The sequence below is a fragment of the Eubalaena glacialis genome, chromosome 15, assembly GCF_028564815.1.
Source record: "Eubalaena glacialis isolate mEubGla1 chromosome 15, mEubGla1.1.hap2.+ XY, whole genome shotgun sequence".
NCBI lineage: Eukaryota > Metazoa > Chordata > Mammalia > Artiodactyla > Balaenidae > Eubalaena > Eubalaena glacialis.
Window position 1 is genome coordinate 7,788,746 of NC_083730.1, and position 13,540 is coordinate 7,802,285.

The following is a 13,540-nucleotide window of genomic DNA, read 5'->3' on the forward strand; positions in this document are numbered from 1 at the left end:
GCCTCGATTATGTAGAAAGAATAGGGAGGAAAATCAGACCAGAAAGAAATACAGCATAACTGTCAACTGGATCATAGAAGACTCTGTAAATATTATTTTCAATACCTTATTTTCAAAATATTCTATAATAAACATGGAGTGTTTTTATAAGAATAAAGTCTGTATATTTGTTTGTTCTTAAGGTACTTTTTAAAAGGGAATGGCTGAGTAGATCCATCAGGTCAGAGCAGAATGCAAGGTCTTTTCTTGGCTTTCGTACATGGCATGACCACCAAACAGAGAAGTAAATCAATAGATAAGAATACTGCGTTATTTTTGTTTTATTACAAACTAGACAGCCCCCTCCTCCTCAGCCCACTTAAGATAACTTTCTGCAAATCTGACGCTACTTTTTATTTGGTGTATGAAATAGTCAAAGTTTAAATGCTAAGAGTGATAACCCCACCAGGCTCTTCAACGACCCTCCTCCCTCCCTACTTCAGCTTATATCCCATGATTAATAACCATCATTCCCCAGCTCGTCCCTTCAATTCCCTTCCCCCATTCTCACTCTGAAAAACTCCCCTGGCAAAACCACAACTCCCGTTAAATCCGACTCTCCCTGCGCCACGCCTGCACCCTTACAGGGAACATGGCTGGAGAAACACGTGACCACTCTGGCTGGTCTCACTTTGTAGTCATCACCATGAACCTCAGAGGGAGCCTTAATGCCGCCTGGAAAGCAAACCACGTTCCCCTGGTCCATTCACCTCTCGCTTTCCTTGCCGACCAAGTCACATCTTTCCTCATACCTCCAACACCTACTCCCCCATCTTCAAGCTCAGCGGGTGGCCCTGTGTCCTATTTCACAGAGAAAATGAAGAACTTCAGAAGAAAACTGCAGACTCCAACACCACATCATCCCATATCCATCCTTTGATTATATACATCCACGCACCTTTCTACAGGGCCCCCTCCACTGGTGCGCTTGGTCTCCCTCCCCTTCCAAAACTTTCCCTCTACGGGATCACTCCTAAAAATGTCACTTCTCACGGATACAAATAAACTTGTCCTGACCCCACTTTCCCCACAATCTATGGTTCTACCTCTTCAATCCCCCCTGCAGCAAAATGCCTTGGGAAAATCATGCATACTTGAGACCTACAATTCCTTTTCTCCCATTTTCTCTTAAACCCAAGCCAGAGACCTAGTACACCACCATTACACAGAACCTGCTTTTGCCAAGGTCACTCATAACGTCTCCACTGCAAATCCAGCACCGGCTCTCAGTCCTGATCTTACACACTCTACCAGCAGCATCTGACACAGCTGGTCACCCCTCAGACACTCAGCCTCTGATCTCTTAATGTTGGGGCACCCTGCACTCAGACCCCGGTCATTTCTTCTCCATCTACACTCACGTCCCTCAGCAACGTCACGCATTCTCATGCACGGAATAACGATGCGTCATCCACTCCCAAACTTTTATCTCTTTATTTAGCCCAGTCATAGTCAACTCCCCTCTCGACTTCGCTGCTGCGCTATCTTACAGATATCTGAGACTTAGCATGTTCAAAACTAAACTCTGGATTTTTCCCATCCCACCCCCAAACCTGCTCTACCTGCAGTTTTTCCCACTTTCATTTATGGTTACTCCGTTCTACCAACTGCTCAGATCAAAACCTTCAGAATCACCCATGGCTTTTCTTTCTCTCACTCCACATCCAATAGCTCAGGGGTTCCCAACCCCCGGGCCTCGGACTGATACCGGTCCTCAGCCTCTTAGGAACCGGGCCGCACAGCAGGAGGTAAGCGGTGGGCGAGCGAGCGAAGCTTCATCTGCCTTCACTTCATCTGCCGCTGCCCGTCATCGTCGCTCGCGTCACCGCCTGAACCGTAACACCTCCCACACCGCCAGCCCCAGCCCCGCGTCCGTGGAAAAACTGCCTTCCATGAAGCCGGTCCCTGGTGCCAAAAAGGTTGGGGACCGCTGCAATAGGTCACAAAATCTCAATTCCTATCTTCAGAATATACGCAAAATCCAATCACTTTGGGGTCCAATCACCACACTGGACCAAGCTGCTGTCCTACCTTGCCTGCATCACTGCAACGGCCTTCTAATTAGTTCCCTGTTTTCCCCTCTGTCCCCGCCCCCACCCCAGTCTTCTCTCAACACTGCACTGGTGCTCAGGGAACTGGCATGACATGCCTGTCACTATCCTGAGTAACAAAGTCCTTTATCTCTGACCCAGGAGTCTCATGTCTTCTGGCAGCAACCATGAAACTGTTCCTGGCTAACTTGATAGCTTGCAAGGAGGGTAAAATCTCCAACTCCTCGCTAAATAACTGAAATGTACTAAATGTAATAGAATTGCTTTCACTTTTTTTAGATCCTCTGGATCTTCACACAATAAGCTTTATTTTAAAAAGCAATATGGGGACTTCCCTGGTGGCACAGTGGTTAAGCATCCGCCTGCCAATGCAGGGGACACGGGTTCGAGCCCTGGTCCGGGAAGACCCCACATGCCGCGAAGCAACTAAGCCCGTGCGCCACAACTACTGAGCCTGCGCTCTAGAGCCCGCGAGCCACAACTACTGAGCCCACGTACCACGACTCCTGAAGCCCACACACCTAGAGCCCGTGCTCTGCAACAAGAGAAGCCACCGTAACAAGAGAAGCCACCGCAGTGAGAAGCCCGCGCACCACAACAAGAGAAACCACCGCAACTAGAGAAAGCCCACGCGCAGCAACAGACCCAACACAGCCAAAAATAAATTTAAAATAAATAAATTTATTTTTTAAAAAAGCAATATGAATATTTGCATGGCTACAAAGGTAGATAGAGACATTTAAACATAATTAAGTTAAGAAAAGTGGACTTAAAGTTGCCATACAATTTAAAATTAAGAATGAATTTATAATTACAGCAAACGCTCTAATAAATTTTCTTTTTTTAACATCTTTATTGGAGTATAATTGCTTTACAATGGTGTGTTAGTTTCTGCTGTATAACAAAGTGAATCAGTTATACATATACATACATCCCCATATCTCCCCCCTCTTGCGTCTCCCTCCCACCCTCCCTATCCCACCCCTCTAGGTGGTCACAAAGCACCAAGCTGATCTCCCTGTGCTATGTGGCTGCTTCCTACTAGCTATCCATTTTACATTTGGTAATGTATATATGTCAGTGCTACTCTTTCACTTCGTCCCAGCTTACCCTTCCCCCTCCCCGTGTCCTCAAGTCCACTTTCTACATCTGCGTCTTTATTCCTGTCCTGCCCCTAGGTTCATCAAAACCATTTTTTTTTAGATTCCATATATATGTGTTAGCATATGGTATTTGTTTTTCTCTTTCTGACTTACTTCACTCTGTATGACAGACTCTAGGCCTAATAAATTTTCAAGTGATTCAAATCCCACTTTGTGGGCTAGATACAAAAATACAATGTAGCACTAAGTGTGCTATGTGACACTGAGTGAGTCTCAGATTCCCCATATAAAATAAAGAGGTTGATCTCTAAAACACATCAAGCTCTAAAATTATCTGATTCAATGAAAACAAAAATATGCAGAGACTTAGAAATTTAACCTGTAGAGAACTTCTTTGTGAGCACTTCTAAGTATCTTTTCCTATAACTGTGTTCAACACATTCCTATTAAATTGAATATAAAACAAATGTTCATAAATTCAATCATTTAAACTGTTAATGGAGCTGGCTTATAAGATTTGATTAATGAAATAAACTCACTCTCAATTTTTTGATTCAGATTTTAACATGTTGTATTTAAAAAGTAGTACACCTATTACCAATTCATTACTGTCTTTATGTATATACATGCTAATTTTTTAAATGTATACATTTTTACACCTTTCCAGGAACTTACCAATATTTTAGCTAAAACCATAGTAAATCCCTAGTCTCACCACTTCCACTGCCTATAAGAAAGTATTAAACTATTGGTTAAACTACGAAGTAGGTAAGATCCTTTGAGAATTTTTTGACAAACTGTTGACAATTAAGTAGAGCCCAAATATCTGTTTGCTGTTTATTTTTATTCTGGGACAGGGGTACTGTACCAAACAGTATAATGATGGAGTTCCTTCTCTACTTTTCTTTCTTCAAAATTTGTTCATACATAAAGTCTCTTAAATATAATGAACTACTAAAGCAAAAAATTTTAACTCCTAATGGCAACATGCACATAAAAATAATTGAAAAGTAAAGCAATTGCTTTGACTGCTTTCAGCCTTTAGGTCTTAACACAAAGCTCCAATTTAAAATGTAATGTGTCAATTATGTGTTCAAATGCTTTTGCATAGAATATGTAAGAGTTTTTCATTCAATCTGCATTAGAGAATAAGAGATTTTAGTTAAAACAATCTTTTCTTCATTTTATATAAGTATACCTAATAAAGAAGAGCAGATTTGGGGTACAAAAAGTAATCCACAGAAGATTTATTAAATGTATAGTAAGAGTGAATGTAAACCACATTCACTGATCATTAGCGATAAAGGGCATCCTGCAGTGCAATAATTATTCAAATGAACGATACAGCCCTATTAAGCAAATATAAAAATCTTACAAAATGGAAAAGGTTATACACACTGTAAAATGATAACTTAATTGTCAAAAGTAATCACTTATTATAGGCTGCCAAACAGGGGATCTCTTGACGCTTTTAAAATGATCCAACTTAAAAATAATTCATGTTACCCACCATAGATCAGCAGGCATTTCATAAATTAAGTTACACAAAGTTCAGTGACATAGGTGTGGCTTCATGACAGCACTAACTGAAAACACACTGAAAACCTTTATTTAAAGAAAAATTAGATTTGGGTTTCCCCCAAAGTAAAAGACTTTAATATTCACTGATCCTAGCAAAACAAACAAAAACTATTAAAAAGAACAAAAAAACTTTGGATGAGCTTCTAATGAAACATATACTTTTTTATCTCCACACACACGCACACAAAAACACACGGACAATGAAAACTGGAAAACAAATGACAACAGAGTTAACTGGCTTAAACAAATGAGAGAAAGCTGAAATCTAAGCCTATTGGAAGGGAAGGCAACAGAAACAAGCCTAAGAAAAAATATCGCAAATCTGAAACAAGAGTCAGATGCTATTTATTAAAAAGTGGGGGTAGAACAGTTAGAAAACAAAAACTCCTATAAACCAAAATAAAACTTCAACAGAAGAAAAACTGAAAAACTCCTCCCCCCAAAAAAGAACCAGAAAATTAACTGACTTAAATATTTGAGAAAAGGCTAAAAAAAATTAATATATCAATCCAGGAGGTCCCACATCCAACAAAAAAAAGAGCTTTAGTCAGGAAAAGAAAGAAAATGAAGGGGAAAGCATTACAAAAGAAAATTTTAAATTTTCCCCTGAACTGAAGAACACAAGTTTACACACTGAAGAATCCATGGAATGCTCAGTACACCCAAAGAAGAAAAAATAATAATCAGGCACATCATGGTGAAATTTTAAGATTTAGACAATAACAGAAAGATACTATAAAGCTTCCAGAAAGAGAAAAAATTTACATACAAATGATTGGGAAAGAGATGGCAACTGACACAGTGATAACACTGAAAGCTGGAAGTTAGTGGAGCAATGTCTTCGAAATTCCAGGAGGAAGGCTGCTTCCAATGTGGCACACGTCAACAACTCTTCTGAGCACCCCACGTTTCCCCGCACCCCTGCAGGGCCATATGACCGGTTCTGGCCAATGCAGTGTGAGCACACGTGACATGTGTCACTTCTGGGCCAAATATTTAGTGCCAGCTTGTGACCCGTCAGCTCTCTTTTGCACCTGCTGCGGTAACCCGGAGCCATGGGGTGATACGATGGGGAACTGCAGGAAGATGCCAGAGAAGCCCCAGGCCCCCAGCAGACTTGGTGAAACCAAGCAATAAGCATTTATCTACGCACTGAGATTTCAGAGTTAATCTGCCATTGCAGCATAACCTATTCCATGCTGACTAAAACAGTAACCTAGAATTCTATACAGTCAGGCTATAAAGCAAATATTTAGAACATAGACATTTTCTGACATGCAAGGTCTCAAACATGCGCGCGCACACACACACACACACAAACACACACACACACACACCATCACCTTACTAGGAAGCTACTAGGAGGTTAAGTTCCATCAAATCAAGGAAGTAAACCAAGAAATCGAGAACAGGTAACCCTACTTAGGAGAGGAGAGAAAAGAATCTCTCGGCTGATGGTATAGCTCCTACAGCTCAGCCTGTTTGGGATACTGTCCTTGCCGTCTGTAGCTCTTCCCAAACACCCTCCAAGAGTCAGCTCAACGGTGACGTCCTCCATGAAGACAGAAATCCAAATTTCCTGGCTACCAGAAGTAAATGAAAACATCTTGCATCAATAGCAAGAAAAGAGCTGCATTCTAAAATCTGTTAGCAATGTGGTTTGTGACTCGGGTAAATTACGTAACCACTCTTAGGCTCAATTTCCTCATCATCTGCATAAGGATGAGGTTATCAGAAGGTTCCTTCTAATTCTAAAAGGCAGTAGTTCTGCCAATGTACAAAACCACTAAATCCTAATACAATTCTATGTTTGGTACATGCTTACATATTCTGACAGTCAGTGATATTTGGTAATAATGTTATTCCCTAAATATATATATATTTTTTACTTTAAAAGCAATGTCAACAGACAAAAATGACTACTGTCAGAGGGATGATGATATTTCCTTTAAAACCCAAACTCAGGTTTAAAAACAAACACCTTCATTATTATAAACATCAAAACAAAAGGAAACTCATACGAAATAACAAGTCTACCAGTAAGAATTCATCTTACTTTAAAAGTGTGTTAACCCTGTTGCTTCCACCACCCAGTGTGTCATTGGTGTGGCCAGAATAATGTCTATCACGGTAAGTACTGAATAATAGGTGATCTGGAGCACATGCTGAATACATCTTTTCTAAATCGTTCTAAAGAGTAACATTAAAGTCTTAAAATTGTTTTTGATAGAAATTTTATCTAATAGGAGCCATATAGTCCTCTGCCTTCTTAAAAGAGACACTTTAAACACAAGTGTGTACATTAAATATAATCTCATGCTGTATACAGACAGACACCTCTTCACATGATCAAATTTACCTGTTGGAAGATTTCAGGACGGCATAGCGACGCTTGCAGGGTTTACTGATGCTCAGGAAACTTGGTCTCCCAGGCCTTCAGAGAGATGTGGTCTTGTCTTCTTTCCTTCTTCTCTACTACTCAAGAGTCGGCTCCCAAGGACAATGGGATAGCCACCGCTCCCCAAACATAGTCTCCAAGTGTGATGCCCTTTTAATAATTTTAAGAAAAAATTTCAGTGTGATGGCTGTTGAGAGTTGTAAGACAATATTAAAACAATCAGTAGGAGAACAAGCGCCCAGGGCCTTGCAGGTGGCCACATGCCGTTCTGGTCTAGATTTCCCACCACCTGACTTCCCTGACCCAGAGCCAGTCAACCCACCGCTACTTACACTGCACCTGTGTGCAATCCTCACAATTCTAGTAGCTGCACCAGTCATACTTCTGTAGACTCCCATTCTCCTTCCTCTTTTATTTCCATTTTTCTCGTCTCTTTGGTCTCACACCCCTTCCCCACACGGGGCTTCCTCAACAAGAAAAACCAAGTCTTATGCAGATATTGCTGATTAACCAGAATACTCCTTTTAACTAATCACAGTACCTTTTAAACTAATTATTACTGTTAGCATCTGTTATAGGCCAGGCACTGAACTCATACATTTACATGCATTATCTCAATTATTACACCAATGTTGAGGAAGGCACCATGATTATTTTACAGATAAGACAAATAAGACTTTGATTTTATTTTAAAAACCTACCCTATAAAATCACAGTGCTGAAATTCAAACTTCGATCTGCAACCCTATGAGAGACTGCCTTCACCAGCTGCAGTCAGAGTCGCCCAGGTCTCTGGCTTGTCTAATTCCTAACGAGTTCTTCCTTCCTGCTTAATTCTGAGGATGCCAGAGGTTCCAGACAACTGAAGTTTTACCTTACTAAGCTCTGTAAGGCAACATCAAGGGAAATGTGCTCTGGGGCCGTTACTCTCCTCACACTCCAGTTAACCGTGCTTCCAGAAGCGACAAGAGGCCTGTGCACCTTCACGACCAGCCAGTGGAGTATGTGAGTGAATTCAGACACACATCGCAGTTCTACAAGAAGATGCAGTTCTCCCTGTGTGGGGATTTGGGGCCATGTAGTTTCAAGAACTTTGGCCTTATCAGGGCTATGATTTATTCAGCCGAGCAGATCAACTCAGCCAGGGATAAATAAAAAACACAAAAAACCCAACGGATGTCTAAGATCCAGCCAGCACATCTCTGCCTTTAACATGCAGACAACCGTGTAAAAGCTACAGGCGCTTTCTGTACACCACATCCCCACTCAGTGGCCAGGCTCCATGCCATGTGCGAGGGAGACAAAGGAGAAAGACCACAGCCCACGCCCTCCACAAGGAACTTAGTGATGAATGTTGTATCAGAAACATACGAATTGATAAAATGGGATTACTGAAGGAGCTGGAAGGAAGGGTGGTCAGGGAAGGCTTCTCGGAGATGGTGACCCTGAGAATGAACCAACCACAGGGGGAGCCCCGAAGAGCAGTCCAGGAAAAGTGTCAAAGGGGAGGAAGCCAGAAGCAGCTTGGAATGTTGAGGAACAGAAAGGCTAGAGCACACCTTTGTGCTAAGGCAGAGAGAAGGTGGTTCAAAGTGCGCTGAAGAGCCAGGCAGAAGTCTTGTGGTCGATGCAAAGAGTTTGGATTTTACTTTAAACAAATATACATGTATTCACAGTAACTCTGACAGATACAGATTATCCCCACCTTAGCCCCACATGAGGAATAAGACTCAGAGGGGTTATATAATGGGTTCAAGGTCACAAAGCTAGTAATGTACACTCTTCCCTAAAGATCTAACACCTCTAAAACGTCCTCTGTGTGCAAAGGGAGAATGGAAGTCTTAAATGACTTTATCTAAGTCTGTCTATTCTTCAAACATTAACGAGACCAACGGTCACCCAAAACAAACGTCACAACAAAGTAAAACGTAGTGTTTGTATGAATCATCAAAGATGACTCGGAAGTTGGTTTAAGGTAAAATGTGCACTCAGTCCAAAAGCCTTCCCTACTTACTAGCTAAACCAACATGTTGTGCAGCAGAATAAATTAACCATAAAAATATTAATGACAATTTCACTCTCAATACACTTTAAAGATTTTTTTTTTAATTATTTATTTATTTATTTATTTATAGCTGTGCTGGGTCTTCGTTTCTGTGCGAGGGCTTTCTCTAGTTGCGGCAAGCGGGGGCCACTCTTCATCGCGGTGCGCGGGCCCCTCACCATCGCGGCCTCTCTTGTTGCGGAGCACAGGCTCCAGACGCGCAGGCTCAGTAGTTGTGGCTCACGGGCCTAGTTGCTCCGCGGCATGTGGGATCTTCCCAGACCAGGGCTCGAACCCGTGTCCCCTGCATTGGCAGGCAGATTCTCAACCACTGCGCCACCAGGGAAGCCCTCAATACACTTTAAAACATGTCCCACTGCTGTTTCTCTCTTCCTCTACCTGGACAACTCTTTCAATCAAGCGTCATACGAGAAAGTTTCCCCTTTTTATGACACATACTAATATTATAAATTTCTCCCTTGCAAAAGCAATAATTTTACAGAATTACCCAGGCGCCACAGACGTGTCATTTCCAAAAGTGGAAGAGGTCAGGGATGAGGACAGAGAACTGAAATAGACAATCTTCATTTCCCATAAAATGCAACAAGCAGAAAACAGCAAAAGGTGATCTTTTTAACTCTAGGTCATTTACCTACCTACCCTTATTAAGTATCAAAATAGATGCATACACACCCATTAGTTATTCGAGATTATAAATAACGTGGGGTATTTGACCTCATACTTCAGTATATTTGTGTGTGTATGTGCGTGTGCACTGATCCATTTTGCATGACTGCGTATTTTTAAGCGAGTGATAACAGTAACTGCCACAAATTCAGAAATAGGCGTAACAATTCCCTTTTCTGGAGTATGTTATGACTTTTAAATAAGATCACATAGGCACTTCTATGAGCAAAATAAGAGATAATGTTAGTAACACAAAAGTTTCCTGAAAACTGACCACAATGGAGAAAACTACCAGAGTTTTCTCTGAAGAGTGACATTACCCAACAAGACAGGCTTAAGAAGATGCTTCCTTCTGTTCCCTAAGAAGAGGGCCATTAAAGGAGCACTCAGGGACTTCCCTGGTTGCACAGTGGTTAAGGCTCTGTGCTCCCAGTGCAGGGGGCCCGGGTTCAATTCCTGGTCAGGGAACTAGATCCCGCATGCACGCCACAACTAAGAGTTCGCATGTTGCCGCTAAGGAGCCCGCCTGCTGCAACTAAGGCCCGGTGCAACCAAATAGGTAAATAAATTAAAAAAAAATTTTTTTTTAAAAGGAGCACTCAGGACCATGAGATGAGTAGGAATCCATTCAGTACAGCTGAGTTTCCCTCCCAGGTCATGGCACAGCCCAGGTTGGCTGCAGCCCAGGTCAGTGGCACCCAAACCCTTTCTCTGCCACTCCCTGCAAGGTGCTATGGGGAGGGTGCCAGGTGACACCAAGAGTGTGCCCCTGGGTCCTGCAGAGGCCGTGTTTAAGGCCTGCCTATCTTCCCACTAAAAGAAGGGAAAGGGGCAGTGCCATGTACTTCCCATCAATTCAGGAGGTATTTAAAGATCATAAAAAAAAAAAAAAGGAAAAAATGTTTCAGAAGAGATGAAGGGAGCTCTAAAAAGGGTAAAGGTTCAGGTGAATAATCTGGGTGATCGTACCCAGACCAGTGGAAAGCACTTGCCAAGTCACAGGTGAGTTCTTCTAAGTATCCTAGTTAAGCCCAAGGTCAGTGGGCCAGCTTCCCCAAAGACAACAAGGAAACATTAGGGACAATGGCGGAACCAGAGGGTTGAGGCCACATATTCTGTTCTGTATATTCTGGAATGGCTTCCAAAACTTACCATATCCATGCTACCTGATGCGGCACTGAGAAACAAATAAGAAAGCATGGGGAACGGATCACAGGCTATGTTTTCGGGTTTTCTCTGTGAAACTTGATAAACAACCGCCGTTCGTGTTTCTAAACAAAACTGATTCCCCACAGCACTAAACAGTCCACTTAAAATTCATTCATTCAAGTAAGCTAAGTAGATTTTATGTTGTGATATTTGTTAGGTTAACAAAAATAGGATAAATGTACACCTACTACAGTTGAGAAAACCTCAGACATTTCATCTTGAAGTAGATGGCAGTTTACTTTTGCTTGAATACACATAGATCTTTATTCCAAGGAACACGGTCCACGAAGAACATATTCGGAAACCATTCACATTATAATTGTGATTACTACGTTCTCCGTCCTCATACCCAGTAAAGCGGCATATCGCCTTTTCCGGGGTAGACGTTCAAGAAACATCTGCTGAACTGAATTCAACATTATATATTTCATTACCGGAAGCCTGAGCTCTGCCACATATTCCCACCTGGCCCTGAATTCCAAAAAGTACGGATGGCAACCCCAAATTCCACATTCCGACTAAATGTTACGGTGGCCTACAGACGACCGCACACATTCCAAGTTCTGCGCCAGGACCTGCCCCCGAGAAATGTCAGTAGTTCTGACCCAGAATGAACCACAAAGGTGTACCTGAAGTTGTCAACACCTGAAGCAAACTGAAAATCAAGGCCCGTCTCGGGGGCGGCTTGACATCCCCAGTCCCCACGCCCGCGCGAGCCCGCGAGGGTCCGGCGGCGCCTCCACGCGCGGAACAGACCGGCGTCTCGGCCCGACGCGACCCCCCGGGGACGACACGGGCGCGGCCTGCGGCCCCCAGCCCGCCCTGCGGCCGCCGGCCTCCAGCCCGGGGGGTCCGAGCGCGGCCGAAGGGCTGCGGAGCGCGCAGGCCCCGCGCCGCCGCCCCAGGCCTTGCCGAGCCCCGGCCTCTCCCCGGCGGACTGCGGGCAACAAAGGCGGCGGCCCGGGCCCGGCGCGCGCGGCGGACGAGAGGCCGAGGGGTCCGGCCGGCGCGCGGCGGAAGCAGGCCTCGGCCCTCCCCGGCCCGGCTTCCCGGACGCCGCTCCCCGCCGGCCCGGCCCCCGCCCGCGGACCCGCGGAGGCGCGCAGGGCCTCACGCCGCCGGGACCCTCGCCGCTCCCCGCCGGGCGGCCTCCCCGACCCCCTCCGCGCCGGAGCCGCCCCGCCGGCCGGAGGAGAAGGGGCACCGCCGCGGCCGGTTCCCCGGGCCCCCGAGGAGAGGGGGCGGGAAGCCGAGCCCGGACCCAGCCTCCAACTCGGCTCCGCAGACGCTCACCCGGCGGCCGCCCGCTCCGCTTCCTCGCCCAGCGCCGGCGCGACTGCCGCGCTCGGCCCTCCTTCCCGCAACTCCTCCTCCCGCCTCCTTCCTCCTCCTTCTCCTCCTCCTCCTCCTCCAGGAGGGGCGCGCCGGGCGCCGGCCCGAGCTGGAGCCGCAGCCGAGTAGCCGAGCCGGCCGCTCCGCGCCCACCACTCGGCCCGCGGCGCCGGCGGGCGTCGGCGCGGGGGGCGGGCCGGCGGGGGCGGTGGTGGGGGCGCGCGGGGCGGGGCCAGGGGCGCCGCGGGGCCGCGGGGCCGGTCCCCCGCTGGAGTCGGAGTCCCGGCATCTGCCCGCCCGGCGCGCCCCGCCCGCGCCCGCTGGCCCGGCCGCTTGTCCGGTGCTGCCTCTGCCTTTGCAGCCTCCCCTCCTCGGCGGCCGGGCCGACGCGGAAAGGAAGATGTCCTCGGCCCTCGGCCGCCGGCCCTGCCCTTGTCCCTGCGGTCGGGCGGCGGCCTCCACGCGGCCGAGGTCCGCTCACCTGGCGCGGTGACCCGGGCCCGGTCCCCGCGGGGACGGAGGGACGGGCGAGCACGCGCGCCCGAGCAGGGCCAGGGAGGGAAGCCCTTCCCCACACCTTGTCTAGCTTAACCGTAGAATGTGCTTATTAAAAGAAAACTTATTCCTTGTTTCAAGCCATCTGCTTTTCCATTTAGGCCTTGTTAGTGGGGTTTTATGCAGGAATAGTTCACTATTGTTTGCGCCGCCGAATTCCAAGGTAGTGTGACGTAAAGTTGCGTGTTGGTGACTTGACTCACTTCTTTGGAAATTGGCTGAACCGTCCCAACATATAGCAATAACAGCAGATTGGATTTTTGCCAATGAGAAGCAACAGAAACATTTTTATTTCTCTTTTCATCCAAGAAAAGTGATTAAAGATAAGTATCATTAAAATCTAACTTAAGCTCTTTTCTCTTGTCCGCCATCCTATGTGCGGTTGAATTTGTTCCTCGCCATGTCTTCTTACAAGACTTCAGGATCAAGCGATTCCTGGCCAAGAAACAAAAGCAGAATCGTCCCATTCTCCAGTGGATTCCAATGAAAACTGGTAATAAAATCAGGTACAACTCCAAGAGAAGGCATTGGAGAAGAACCA

The 13,540-nt window shown here is 45.6% G+C and overlaps 1 protein-coding gene across 4 annotated transcripts in view; it reads right to left on the bottom strand.

Moving 5' to 3' along the window:
• Nucleotides 1–12,503, bottom strand: part of SOCS6 (suppressor of cytokine signaling 6) — a 32,230-nt gene extending 19,727 nt beyond the window's left edge. Inside the window, exons 1-3 of one of the 4 annotated variants that reach the window (XR_009697325.1) lie at nucleotides 12,406–12,503; nucleotides 7,134–7,322; nucleotides 6,064–6,357 (exon numbers count right to left, since the gene is read on the bottom strand). The gene's annotated coding sequence lies outside the window, so the exon portion shown is untranslated. Of the gene's footprint in view, nucleotides 1–6,063; nucleotides 6,358–7,133; nucleotides 7,323–11,741; nucleotides 11,875–12,405 lie in introns of those variants that run through there. The other 3 variants (XM_061169188.1, XM_061169189.1, XM_061169190.1) reach the window with 3 other exon arrangements.
• Between the last annotated feature and the right edge of the window lie 1,037 nt (nucleotides 12,504–13,540).